Genomic DNA, 15,312 nt, shown 5'->3' on the forward strand with positions numbered 1-15,312 from the left:
TTTTACAATTCAGAGCTTGCTGGCATCAGCAATTCAGAACCTGCTTTCCCAAAACTGACAGTTCAGAGCAACCAGAAATGTAGAGCTTTGCATGAGAAGGAGGGAGAAGGGACCAGAGTACAGGGATAGGTTTTGATGTAGGCCTTTGTCATTTGTTTGGGTCTGATAGTGTAACCTAACTTCTAGTAGGATGGGGTGCTCAGTGAGCTCAGGGTCAGTGAGCATCAGTTCCTGGTTTTGTTTTGTTTTAATTTTAACCTTCTTTTGGATTCTTGGTATCCTAGACCATGGAAACACTGGAAGCTTCTTTGTCTTTGGTGCATAATTTCTGTTTGGGGTAGGTTTGGTAAGTTGTGGGAATGAGAGAAAATATCTAGTCTGCGGTCTTATTATCATGTGTCTGGGAAGTCCCTATTTTCTTTATTATTTAGATTTAAGAAGGTAATGGGGAAATTGTTAATAATGCAGATTATACGTAAAAGTAAGACATATGTATATTCCCCCCTTCGAGATTCAGTTGTTCAACATTCTCCAGCACACCAAGATATATGAAATCTAGGAAAATTAATCATAAATAAATCTAATTGATGCAAACTTAATTAATAATAAGGGGGAGAACAAGGACATCTGTTTTGTCTTGAGGGCTATAAAATACCATTATTAAACATTTAAATTGTATTTCAAATTTGCTTAATGTGCTTTAATTTCTTTGTATAAAATATTCAGTATAACTAACATAAGTTGACTTTGTGATTGGCATGTTAACCCTTATCTTGTTTTCAGCAAATTATCTTAATTCTGTTTTGGAAGGTCCAGGCCATCTGGAATGAGTTAAAATCTGATTTCATCTTTCCATCTTCCATAACCCCGTACTATTCAATCTCCATGTTTGTCCTTGCTACCATCTATCTTATTCTTCTCGACCCCAAGAGGCAGACCTAGAATCACTGTATAGAGGCTTCAGAGAGGGAGATCTGAGATTCATAGGTAGAATAATTACCTAACAATTAAACTTGTGAAAAAGGGGAATGGGTTACCTCAGACAATAGTGACTTCACTCACTGGAGATATCCACTGAGAGACTGAATGACAATGAATGAGGGATTTCAGGGAGCAACTTCCCATTCAGGAATAGGTGGTTGTACTAGGTGGCCTCCAAAGACTCTGGAAAATGGATCCCTAGACTTTGCATGGTCTGTATTTTCTGTTTCCCACATTGTAATTTTTCCACTTCATGACCAAAAACAGTTAATGGAATCAGACAATATTAGGGTAGGAATGGATGTTAAAGAGCACCTAGCCAAATATCATCATTTCACAAATGAGAACAATAGGTTTCAGAGAGATGGGGTAACTTCCCAAAGCTAACACAGTGATGAAGGCGGAACTGGAACCCAAGTCTCCTGATTCCTAGACCAGTGCCCTTCCCATGTCACTGGCAAGGAATACAACGCTGGCAAAGAATATGCACACTTTCTAGAAATGAGAAATCTTGGGGTAAAGAAAAATACATATAGTAACCAGACTAGTTACTTTGGGGAAAATATTTTCACTGGGAAAAGAAACAAAGAGAAAGAAACCAAATTTTTTCTGGGAGAAAGAAATGTTTTTACAATCGAGCAGCCTGTTCTAAACATTAGTGAAAAAAAATCAGCTTCTTGGGAGGAGAGATGCCAAAATATTCATCCATTTTCATGGCAAGATGAGAAAATGGCACATCAATTATTTGTCCTGACAAACTAATGAGAATAGGGAAAGGTACAATCTCATTACCAACTTAATCTTCTGGCTTTTCTTGGATGCAGTACAAGAGATTCTATCAATCCAAGAACAAAAAGATTATTTGGGGGCCAATTATCCTTGCCCATGTGCTCATGACCTATAAAGTGGGTCAGTCACGAAGCCTGCACTTGTCCCACAGCTCTGTGCGGCCAGTCATCAAGCAGCAGTGGGTAATTTGCTTCCTTAATGAGATTATTTGTCATGTTAGTACGGGTAGTTTCATTTGTTTCCAACCTATTATTTCATTTTGCCTATAGGACTACTAACTATCTTAGCACAGAAATTGTCTGAACTCTAGCTGGCACTGTTATGAGTTGCTCATTTGAATAATGATTTGCTTCCTAGAATTCCAATCATATAATTTATATTTCCCTTTTTGAGAGGATCTCATGGTTTACATGTAAATTCTAGTCCTATCAGCCCACCCAAGTACAGATTCAAGTCTATGTTCAGAAGTCCAGCAGCCTTCACTTTAGTAAATTAATTTACATTTTAGGAAAACACCTGTGGATAGTAGAATGAGTCTGCCTGATCTAATTGGTTTACACGCTTTCTGTGACATTTAAAGAAGAAGATATAATTGTAACCCTCTCCCAGTGACTTACTGCTTTAACTGCACCTTTAGTTAGGTAATAGATTTTCTTCTACAAATTGCCACCCAATCAACGTGTTGGCAAATTGGTTGGAGGTGACATAGGATAGCACTGGTGGGATCTTTTGCATGAAACAAAATTCCACCCATCATGAGGAGAATTGATTATGACTAATTGTGAAGTATGGATTATGATCTCCTTGATGAGGTAACAGGAAAGAATTTGCTGTAATTTAAAAATAAATCAGACCCTCATTCTTGAATAACTGAGAATTATTCATTCTTCTGAACTTGGTGGTGGTTCCTTCCTCTCTCTATAATCTGACATAGCCTAAGGTGCCTTGTATTTTCTATTCATCTTTCAAGAATATATTATAGATTCCCAGTGAAACTGTAAACTTTTAAGGGCAGGAATTGAGCCTTATATCACTTGATTACAGGCAATGTAGTGAAGTGAAAAGAGGGAGACCTGGATTTAAATTCCACTTCTATTGCTTGCTGATTACAAGACCATAAGCAAATTATGTAACCTTCCTGAGCCCCAGTAAAATGGGAATAATAAAACCTATAAGACATATAGATATAGACATAGATATAGATACAAACATGCACACATACATACATGTACACACGTGTGTATATGCATATATGTACATGCATATGTATGTATGTATGTATAACTGGCCCCCTAATTTAATTGGCATGGGGAACTCCCAGTAGAGAAATTCTTTTGAGCAATGCAGATCTCTACCTGCTCTATAACTTAGAGTCAGGGTTGTTTGTTTGTTATCTTTTGTACTTGAAGAGGACCAAAATGACATCACTATGTTAGAGTCAAGTTACAGTGTGTCTGACTGTGGCTGATCAAACCAATGCAAGCTCAAAATGCTCTGGCACAGGTCGGTCACAAGAAGTCCATGTTAACATTTGGGGTAGATTCACTAAATTTGAGGATCTTGTTTCTCTTTTGAGCTATTTCAATTCTGCTTTGCTCATAGAGCACAGAACCTTCTCTGATGAGGGCACCCAGTGCTGGGTTGTCCTGTGCCAGTGTCCCCCATGTCACACAATCAATTCCAAATTCTTAAGAGAGACCTTGACAGTGTCTTTGTATTGCTTCATCTGACCACCATGTGAGCGCTTGCTCTGAGTTCTTCATAAAAGTCTTTTGGGCAGGTGTACATTTTGCATTAAAACAATGTGCTGACTTCTCCCTGTCTCATTTTATACAAGTCTTTCTGAGACTCTGAATTCTTCATCACAGTGTTTCAGATATGGTGGAAAGTCAGTGCAAATTTATCATGATAAGAGATGATGTACTATCATGTATAGGTGGACTATTTAGTACGTAGACAGGAATAAATGTAAGGAGATTGGAAAGGTAAGTAGGGGCTGATTGGGTATGGCTCTAAATGCCAAACAAAGCATTTTACATTTGATATTGGAGGTAAAAGGTAGACACTATGGTTTATTAAGTTGAGTGGGAGGGAAGAAGGGCACAAAGTCACACCTTCACTTTAGGAAAATTACTTTGGCAGCTGAGTGGAGGATAGATAGAAATAGACTTAATACAGGGAGATCAACCAGCAAACTCTTGAAATAGTTCAGATGTAAATTGATAAGAACTCGTATCCGGAAGGTGACTATGTGGGTAGAGAGAAGAGGACATACATGGGAGAAGATGCAAAGGGACAATATTTAGAACAGATTTGAATATACAGAGTGAATAACAAATGAGGAATGGAAGGTGACACCAAGGCTGAGAACCTGGGTAAGTGAGAGAATGGTGATGCCCTCAAGTGTAATAGGAAAGTTGGGAAAAGTTTTTGGAAAAAGATAATGCATTCTGGTTTTTGGACATTTGAACTGGAGATGCCCATAGGATATTTAATCTGAAACATGCAAAAGGCAATTGGCCATGTGAGACTGCAGCACAAAAGATAAACTCTGGATGGCTACATAGATCTCAGAATCAGTTGCATAGATATGCATTGATATGATAATTGGACCAATGGGAGCTGATGAGATCAACATGAGAGAGAGAGAGAGTATAGAGGAAGAAAAGAAGAGGGAACTGGAAAGACCCTAGGGAGACCAACCTTTGGCAGACATAACTAGGAGGATGATCCAGCAAAGAGTTCTGAGGAGTGGCCAGGTGGTAAGAGAAGAAACAAGAGTCATGAAAATCTTGGGAGAAGAGAGTATCTAGGAGTGGAGGATGAGCAACAGTGCCAAAGGCAGCAGAGAGTTCAAGAAAGAAGGATTTAGGAAAGGCCATTAGATTTGGCAATTAATAGATCTGGTGTAGCTTTGGAAAGAGCAAAACAATAAATATTTTTTTAAATTAGTTGAATTTAAAATGTAGTAGGTCTCTATTTCATTGGGCAATTCTTTGGAAGATGTATGAAATGCCTTCCACAAGAATCAGAAACCATTAAAAGGAATAGAACACTACTGATCTACACCAGGGAAGAAAGTTCCCACATTGATATCCTAAAACTATCAATGAATGTTATGTGTTGCATATATCATAAGAATTAGTCATTTCTGAGCTCCATACCAGCAAGCTTGGACTATGTCTTGTGTAAAGTTTGTAGCTCTTCTACTGCCATGACAATGTGTTCATACTTAGGTGTTTATGTAGTTGTTGAATCAGTCTCCCTATCTACCGACCTCCTGAGGAATTATGGATGGCCAATACAACTCTACCCTCTCCAGTCTCCTGAGGGATCAGCCACAGAGTAACACTGGAAAAATAGGCGTCACTCCAAAGATACAAATCTCCTATTTGCATTTAATCACTTGTTAATGGGAATAAAATTACCATTCTATAAAGTGATTCCAAAGACCTGGATTTACTGTATGGTTTTATTTTTACTGTTATTTTGTGCTATTTATCTTGTAACCATAAATATTGGCACCAGGATTTATGTAGCCACATCTACAAAGAATTCCTATTTCTTTTGCTCTTATCAGAAATCTAATAATGCCCCATGTGGTAAAAGAAAGGACACAGATCTCAAGCCATCTCTCCCTCCGTTCAACCTCTGTTTAACCTAAGTTCAATGATCTTCACTCTTCTATATTTCAGGAAACTTCACATTAATCATAAAACTACAAGTATATCTTTCAGTAAGAGAACTGGGATAATAAAACATTCTCATTATTTTTCCAAACTTCTTTCCAATGATAAGGTCAATGTACCATCAAGTTGTCCCAACTTTCCCCTTGCTGTCAGACATAGACATACATGCACAATGTATAATACGCCTTGTATTCTTAGACAATAGTATCATAGAATTTAGAGCTAGAAAGGATCTTATAAATCTTATAAATTCACCCCTCCACTTCTTCCAGATCATAAAAATAGGGCCCTAAGAGATTGTCATCCAGGTCCTATGGCATAAGATCAGAACTGGAACCACATTTCTCTGATTCTATACGTATTATGTTCTCCATCATAGTATGTTTCACTGGATATATCACCTGCCTGGAATTCTCTCCTTCCTCATGTATGTCATTTTTTTCCCTTCAAATCCCAGCTAATGTCCCATCATCTGCAAAAAGCATTTTATCCATCCTCCTTAATACTAATATCTTCCCTCTGAGGCTACTTCCAATGTGTTATGTATATATCTTGCATGTACATAATTTGTTGCATGTTGCCTCCCCAATTATAACGAAAGCTCCTTGAGGTCAGGGGTTGCCTTTATCTTGCTTTGTATCCCTATCACTTAGCATAGTAACTGGTACATAGTAGATGCTTAATAAATGCTTCTTGTCTATTAGCTTCTCTAGAACCAATTAAGTAATTATTAAGCTTCTACTATGTGTTATTATGCTCTGGGTAGAGCTGAGAATACAAAATAATTGTAACAGTTGATTAGTATTGTTGCTAGTTCTAAGAAGACCTAACTAATTACTCTCCGACATCCTTTATTGTCTAAAACAGATGGTCTTTACCACAAGAGGCTGGTGCTTAGATTTCACAAAGTCCATGAGTTTGGAGTTTTGGGGAAAAGATTATATTTTTATTTCAATATAATTGGTTTCCTTTGTAATCTTGAGTATGTTATTTTATGCAATGAAAGACATGTATCTAAGGTGTCTATTGGCTTTATAATCATTCTAAAGCGGCCCATTGCACAAATGTTCTAAAGATCCCTAAACTAAATTCAAATGAGGATGGTCTATATAGCAACAGTATACTTTGCAAAATATCTAAAAGCATCAGGATGACTTTCATGAATATCAGTCCTCTCAGACACAATGCTCATTAAGAAACGGATGGAGCAAAAAAGCATACTGTGTATACTGATTCATTCACTTTACTGTTACAAAAAGAAAAATGGTATCTTCCTCTGAAATTATATATCCCATGCAAAATTCAAGATAAGATCATACCAAACATCCAGGTAGATACATTTAAATAGATAAATCTTCAGCAATCTTCAGTCAGTTAGGACAACAAGCATTCATTAAGTACTTATTATCTACCAGCTATTGCGCTAAATTCTAGGGATTAAAAATGGGCAGATTCACAGTCCCTGGCTCCAAGAAATTTACAGCCTAATGGAGGAAACAACATGTAAAATATTATATGCATACTTGATATACAGACAAGATGAAAAGTAATGTTGGAAAGAAGGCACCAGCACATGAGGATGGGGGGCAAGAAAAGGGTATTTGAGTTAGGGAGGATTTTAACTGAGAATTGAAGGAAGCTAGATAATAGAGGAGGTATATATGAAGAGGGAGAATATTCCAGGTATTAGAAAAGGAAAGATACAGAGTATGGATATGGAGCATCAAATACGAAGATCATTAATTACAGAGATTACTGTTGATGGACTTTAGAGGACACTGAGGTAGGTAAGGTATAAGAAGACTGAAAAGGTAGGAAGGGGCCAGATCACAAAGGCCTTGAAATCCTAAACAGAAACTTTTATATTTGATCCTTGAGGTAATAAGGAACACCAATAAGCCATAAATCTTGGAGATGGTTAAAAGTTATCCCCCAATGCTATGGAAAATATCCTTTGAAAAGCCCAAAAGGAATAGGGAATCTCTGGGAATGATGAAATATTCCAAATGTCCCTACCGATAAATTCTTTTTTTTCCAGCTCTGTACAGGCCTAGAGCACTGCTAGATCTCCTCATGAAATTGAAATGTTTTCAAGAGACTATTGATCCAGATAAGAAAATAAACAAACAGGTGCAGCACACACATTGGCCACAGTATGGCATGCAGTTGGATGGTACATCCACTAAATTAGTCAGTTAATATGTAATGTACATCTTGCCCAACTATTGCAGCCTGAAAATAAGCTAGGGTTCGGGGGAGAGAGCAGAGTGCTCAGGATAAAATGACATGGGTCTTTGACTATTCAAGGGGAGCAGGCCTGCCACTAAGCCAAAGAAAAACAAAAGAGACAAAAATGAAGGTATGTTTAAGTTCTTATAAGGGAAGGTTTTCCTAGACAAAGTTACTTCTATATTATTTTCAATTAACAGACATATATTTTCTTTTCCTGACACCTTTCCCCCAATGAACAAAGAAGCAGAACAAAACCCTTGTAACATGTATGTGGAGTCAAGTAAAATAAATTTCCCTATTGACTATGTCCACAAATGTGCATCTTCTATGTTAAATCCATTACCACTCTTTCAGGTGGTTCCTAGAATTCTTCACATTTAGTCCTTTGGGGTCATGGTTGGTTATTTCATTGATCAAAATGCTTAATTAAGTCTTTAGAAGCTTGTTTGTTTTTCCCTAGATTTTTAAGGGAAGGATGTATGCCAACTTGTGGGAGAGGACATCAGCAGACTTTTGTTCAGTTAAACATTACACTCCATGTCCTTGGAGGTTCCATCTCACTCTAAGATACTATGATTTCATAGTATGCCTTTCTCACAAAATACTAGGTAATGCCATTGCGAGATGTCAAGTCAAGACAAATAGACAAGCAGTTAGTTTCTTAAGAATATACTATGCGCCAGAAACCATGCTAAGGCCACATCTGAGGTTTCTGGATGTTTGATTTAAGAAAAATGACTCAGAGAGAATCATCTCTTTTTTTGCCTAGTTCATCCAAACATAGAATTATCCTTTGATAGAATTTATATTGGTTGTATTCACTTTATTCCACTCACTAGTGCTCTTTTACTAAATTGTTAATGCCTAAAATAGACAAATCTTTGATGACAAGAAAAGCAAAAAGATTTTATAGGTCAAATATCTTGAAATTTCTTTATCTTATTGGCAACCTAAAACAAATAAAGATTTTCAATTAAAGAAATAGAAAAATCAGAAACATGTATGCACATTTACATCACCAACCCTTGAAAATCAGAAATCATAGTCTCATAGATCTAGAATTCAAAGGGACTTTAGAGGCCACCTAGTTGCATACCCTCATTTTATAATTAAGGAAAGTGAGGCAGAGAAAAATGAAACGACCAGCCCAAGGTCATACAGGCATGGTAAGGTCGTAGATGTGGGATTTGAAGTTAGGCCCAGTGGTTCAAAGTTCAGTACTCTTTTGACTTACACTGAAATTGTCATAATTATTTTGATATGGAGAAAATCATTAGGAAAATCTTCAAGGAGGAAGTAGAAGTTATTGTCACCTTAAAAGATAGGCAGAATTTTAACTTGTCAAAATTTAGTAGCTACAGAATGCACTAATGTATGCTTTGGAATGCTGAGTTCATTCTCTTTTCTTTTCCTTCTTTTAGCAATCAGGGTTAAGTGACTTGCTCAGGGCCACACTGCTGGTATGTGTCAATTGTCTGAGGCCATATTTTAACTCAGGTCTTCCTGACTCCAGGACCAGTGCTCTACCCACTGCAACACCTAGCTGCCCCTGTTTAGTCTTCCAAATAAATATAATACAGAAGAGTAATGAGAGAGAAAAGTATCTGGAAAAGTATCACAGTCATAAACTTTTTATTGGAAGAGACCTCACAAGCCATTTAGTCCAACACTGAATGAAAATTTTCTCTTAAAAATTATTTAAACGATGGTTAACTAGCCTTTTATTGAAGTTTCTTTCCCAGGGAGGGAGAACCCAATGATAGTGCTATTACTTTTGGGGGGGTAGCTCTACACATTGTTTAAAAAAATTTTATTTAACTCTAAATTTGTTTCTTTGAAACTTAAACCCATAGATCATAGTTCTATACAAAGGGTTAAGCAGAAGGGGTTGAATCTCAGTTCCACATACCATCTCTCAAAATACTTTAATACATGTTTTCACATTATTCCTAAGTCTTCTATCTCCAAACTAACCACCCCCAATCTGTTCACCAGATTCTTGTATGACATAAATTTGAGGCCCTTCACATACTTTTATGTACACTATGTACACTCTCCAACTTTTGAATATTCTTCCTAGTACGGGCCCCCCAGATCTAAACACAACGTTCTAGTTTTGTTCTGTCCAAAGCAGTTCATTTCTACATAGTCCTGAGCACTACAACTATTGTATTGTCACCAAAGGTAGCATTAATTCTCTGGACCACAGCTAAACTTTGAAAATAGAAGATGGATATGAAAAAGTGAGAAGTGGTTTGTCTTTCAAATTTTATAGAGGGAGTTGGACTATATGGCCTCTGAGGTCTTTCAAGTTCTAAATCTACCATCATGTAGCTAAGCTGATATGAGTTTCGGAAATGTATGCAGCCACCAGGCTCAATGGAAGAAGCATGCTTCATCGGAAACTCAATAGCTGCATAGTCTGAAGAACTAAATCCAAATCCCATCTTTGATGCTTTGGATCTGTTTGAACTTAACCTACTGGGTCCTTAGTTTTCCCATGTATAAAATGAAGGAATTTCATTGGGTGATTGATGTTGTGGCTTCCTACTTCGATCTATGCTCCTACGTGGTGATGTCGTTGAACAAATAGCTTTGGGAATGTTGCCACAAAGGGAGAAATTAATCTATGATGGTATATTCCATATGTAAATAATTTTTGCAGTTTACAGAATGGTGTATTTGGGGGGTAATAAAAGGTATTGTACGATCCATTAGACAAGATTGAAATTGTGAAGATGCTTATGATTTTCCTAAACGTCTTTAGTAAATCATTTTTCCAGAGTTTGAGGGATTAATATATCTGATTCTTAGTCATTCTTCTTTTATTTTATTTTTTCCCTTTTTGCCAGTATAGCTCATTTTGGGGGTTAGACTTTATGGTATGTCAAGGCTGGAAGGGAATAAAAAATTAAGGATAAAACATACTCAGAAAAGTGCTTCTGGGCAGAGGCAGACCTCTGCAAAATCATAAAACAGATGAAGTTTATCTTTGGTAATTCCAGCTGAGCTGGGACTAGGAGTAGGCAAGGTAGGCAGTTGCCTTGGGTGCAATGCACAGAGGGGCATAATGATGGACACTTCTTAATATTACTTTTTATAAATGCACACATTTCCAGGGCCAGAAAATTCCATTTTTCATGGCCTGTAGGTATTCATTTTGCAATATCATTGTGCATGAATTATTTTGAAAGCTTCCAGTGAATAGTTACACAGAAGAAATACAATAATCAAATGTACAGGAGATGTGTATATGTATGTGCGTATACAAATGTACACAGTTTTCAAGGTTAAAATACTAAAAGTTCTGTTAGTAAAAATCCTGCTTTCAAAAATTGTATGCACATTTTCTGCAACAAAACTCTTCATGACATTTTTTCTTGTGTAGCCTCTAGTATTGGTATATGGAAAATATTCCATAAACTCATATCCACCTTCTAGGTATGATGTCATAGGATCAGAAGGTCAGAGCTGGAAGGAACCTCGGGCATCACCAAGTCCCCATCTTACTTCAGACTTGGGAAGATCCTTTTTCATTTCCCTAAATAGCCTTCCTCTATTTTGAAAGTTTGGGGATGTGTATAACATTATAAACTTGGGTGACAGGGAAGTTTTTAGTGTTGTCAGTAAAGCTAATTGTGTGATAAAAAGAGATAATAATATTAGAGTATAACTAGAGTATTGTATTCAGATTTTGGGGTGCCCTATGAGAATGTCCTCAGAGAAAGAAAACAAATGTTTACATATTTGCCTCATATTTCCCTCTACTTCAACTTGGAGATGACCCTCTCCTCCATACCACCTGTTCATAGATTTTGAATGTCCTTTCTTGCCCCTAGACCCTTCAAAGCATATTCTCAAAAAGTGACCTAAGAAACTGATTCAAACTAGTGTGAATGATTGATAAGGTGAAAAAATGTAACTGTTCTCAGTGTTACCAATGTAGTTCATCTCTTGGGGTATAATTTTATCATCATCTAGCTATTGAGGAGTTGGTTTGATTTTTCCATGCTCCTTATATCATATTGCTTACTTAAAAGTCCAAACCCTCTTTCTTCATAAGTAAATCTATTCCTCTTCCCCTTCCTTTACTCCAACCCCAATCGCTGCTGTCAGTGGTTGGCAGAGGGGAGAAAAGTAGTTTTAGTTTCACTCTTTCAAAAGAAAGAAAATTATTTTCTTCGATATTCTATCCAAATCTTCTGTTCTCTCCACAGTGACTGCATAGCCATAGTCCACTCAATGTCATTCAAATTAATTTCACATTTATCAAGTACCTACTATATGCTAGATGCTAAACAATAACAAGAAAAGACAAATCAGTCCACATTTTAAATATAAAACTGAGGTTTCATTTATGCTTCTCCTATTCTCCAGAAAACTTTATTTTAAATGTAGACCTTACAAGTCAAATGTAATATTAAAAAATTCTTAAAAAAGTTTATTTTTCGAATTTAACAAAAAAATCAACATCTATTTAGTTCTGACTTTCATTTTTTTATACTTTTCAGAAGAAAAGGCCCTTGAACATTCTGTCAGAAATGCAATGTTTTTTTTATTTATATGAACAATAGATAAAGGATTTACATTTTAGTTCAAGTGGAAAGTCTTCTTAATCATACTATACTGAGAAAGTAAGTCACATCCTGAGTGCTTATGGACATTTTATTAAAGATGCCCTTGCACTTCCAAGAGTTAATTCAGTTTTAGGTTCACACCAGAAGCCTAAGGAAAGATCAGTCTCTTTGGCATGGTAATTTACCCAGAACTAGACTGAGCTTCTATTTGGCTAACCAGGGGAAACACTAGAATTTAATTCTTCCACCTAAATTGAACATCAGTGCTGCTGCGGTCACTATTAGGAGATATTCCCTACAATAATTTCACATTCAATTTCAATAGGATATATTTTCATGGATTTGTAAAGGGGCTTAAATTTCCCTTTATTTAAATGAATTCTACACTGATTTCCAATGTTAACATTTGAACAAATGATCCTTGGAGTGAACAGATTAAATGCTGAAGTTCCTGCCTTCCTCTTTTCACTGTGTTTATGTATTAAAAGGCTTGTAAGGATACAGGTGCAATTTGGTTCTAAAGTTGAGTACAATCCTATTACAGACTCTAGCACCACCTGTGTGGATTGTAGGTGGAAATATCTCACTAAAGTTTAGATCCATTAAACCAGAACCTTCACATTTGTAGATCCAAAGTGTTGGATTTGAAAGTCTGCAAATGTGGGAGTAGGTAAACTACAATAATAGAAAATGGCTTTAATTATTTTTGCTGACGCCTTTTTTTGAAGTTCAAAAATATTGTCAAACACTAAGATTCAGAGCAAAACAGTGAATGAAATGAGGCAAAAACCATTAGAAATAGAACTTCCTATAATCTCAAATATCAGGTTCTTTACTTCATAAGAGGGAGTAGGACAAAGTAATCTTTTCTTGCATTACTTGATCAAGAATTTAGAACCTAAATGTGTTAATTTAAAATATGGTCCCAGAAAATGTAGAATTACATAAAATAATCCCTGACATTTATAGAGAAAACCTTGAGATTCATGTAGAACATTAAAGATATCCTTTGACATCAACTGCAGGAGGCAGGCGCTATTTTTTTTAACAATCACAAGTAATTTATTTCTGAGAATCATTTAACATGAAATTACACAATTAAATTTGTATATACACAAATCCACATTTGTCACAATACAGATGGCAAAGGACAAAGCAAAAATAAGAAAACTAAATTGGGGCTATATAAAATTGGATATAGTTGTGTCATGTACACTAAAAGTCTTTTACAAAATAGTCATCTCAGACCAATTGATGACCATTCTCCATTCAATGTCATCATCCTGCAAGATATACTGCTGTACAGCATCTGAACCTGTTTTCTCCAAGTCCTCCTTTAATATCGTTGGTAATTGTTTTGGTGGTTACCTCTCCCTGGGGATGCTTTGCCATAAGCTCGTTGTTGACCTCAACCATGACGCCTAGTCCACCTCATTTGCCAGCTGCAGTGCCCCTTCCTCTTTTCTCTTGTTGCTGCCTGTATGCTTCTGTGGCGTGGGCAATTTTGATTTCACTTGTCCCACAACCAATGGGATGCTCTTTTCAAATAATTTCTTTCCAGGTTCTTCCTCTGTATATGTGATAAAACAAAATCCTTTTCTTTCACTTGTTTTTGTGTCCATAAGAATTTCAACATTCTTAATCTCTCCAAATGCTCCAAACTTTGATTTGTTCTTCAGATGTATCTGGGCTCCATCTACAACAAATACTTTTTGGGGGTGCTTCTTTCCCTTTGAAGCATTAGCCCTTTGGGGGTCTATCAACTTGCCATTAAGCCTGTGATCTTCAAGTTCTAAGACCTTATGGACACTGGAAGCATCTTTGAAAAGCAGAAATCTGAATTTCCTCAATCTTTCTGTGACAGTATTTGTTTTAATTGCATAGTCTATACAACCTCTCCAAAATGAGACAGGTATTCAGTGAGATCTTTCCTGGGTGTATCGCAGCTTAGCCCTCCAATACACATTTTACCACTGTCCTGCTGGTTCTTGATTGCAGTGATTTTGGGGCCGTTGGTGAACCCCTCCATGTTGTCACACGTTCACATCCTCCATGGTGGTAAGGTTGTCAGCTGGGGGCAGATGGCAGGGAGAAAGTCACAGAGCCAGCATGTCGTATGGAGATGGATTTAAAATGGTGGCAGAAGAGCAGCAGGTGTTATTATTATTCTCATTTTATAGATGAGGGAACTAAGATTCAAAGAGTTCCTAAGTGGTTTGCCCAAGGTTACAGAGTTCCTTAGTGTCTGAGGCACATTTCAAGCTCATTCTCACTCCACATCCCAGATCTATGCCCCTAACACTACACTGTTTCTCCAATCAAGTTCTGCATCAAGAGACTTTTCCAAAATAAACTTAAGTGAACTTTGGGCAGGATACTTTAATCTAACTCCATGTGAGCAAAGTTAGTAAAGATTAAGTCTTCATCTCCCTTTTGGTTTATTACTCTGAATTTATTTTCTTTTCTATATCTCTCTTCTTTTTGATCAAATTTCATATCAAATCCACAAGATTTTACTTACTGCAGATGAAGTTCCTTAACAGGAGACTTCTCATGGAGGATTCAGTTAGCCAGATGGACTGTATTTAGTGTGGCAGTAGCTGTCCCAAGTCATTTATAGTTTCTAGGACCGGAAATTCTAAGTTTGTGAACATTCATAACAAGTGTTCCCTTATTCTCCCTTTCTGGCTTCTGTGGAACACCACCAGTTCCCCTGTATCTGATATTGATTTCTGTCAGATGCAATGGATGGGAGAGTATGGGGACCTTTCAGCTTCATCCGCTGCTTCTAATGGAGTGGAACAGGAAACTGATGATGGGGGAGACAGTGATTTCTAGTGTACCTGTCTTTCAAAATTCTATTTTTGTAAAGGAAAAAAAAATAGGTCATTGTCTCTGGCTGATGTTTTTGTCCTCTTTCTTTTCTCTAAATGACCAGGAGTTACACTGGATTTTGGCTTGTGGGTGAGTGAATTAGTGACCATACTCATTGTTTGATCTAAACTTGTTTTTCATCTGTCACTATCTAGGTGTCAGTAGGTTGA

The 15,312-nt window shown here is 36.8% G+C and overlaps 1 pseudogene; it reads right to left on the bottom strand.

Annotated features, from left to right (window-relative positions):
- Positions 1 to 13,604: 13,604 nt before the first annotated feature.
- Positions 13,605 to 14,425, bottom strand: LOC118847044 (annotated as a pseudogene).
- Positions 14,426 to 15,312: the final 887 nt, after the last annotated feature.

This window comes from Trichosurus vulpecula, chromosome 4 (genome assembly GCF_011100635.1).
Source record: "Trichosurus vulpecula isolate mTriVul1 chromosome 4, mTriVul1.pri, whole genome shotgun sequence".
In the NCBI taxonomy this organism is placed as follows: domain Eukaryota; kingdom Metazoa; phylum Chordata; class Mammalia; order Diprotodontia; family Phalangeridae; genus Trichosurus; species Trichosurus vulpecula.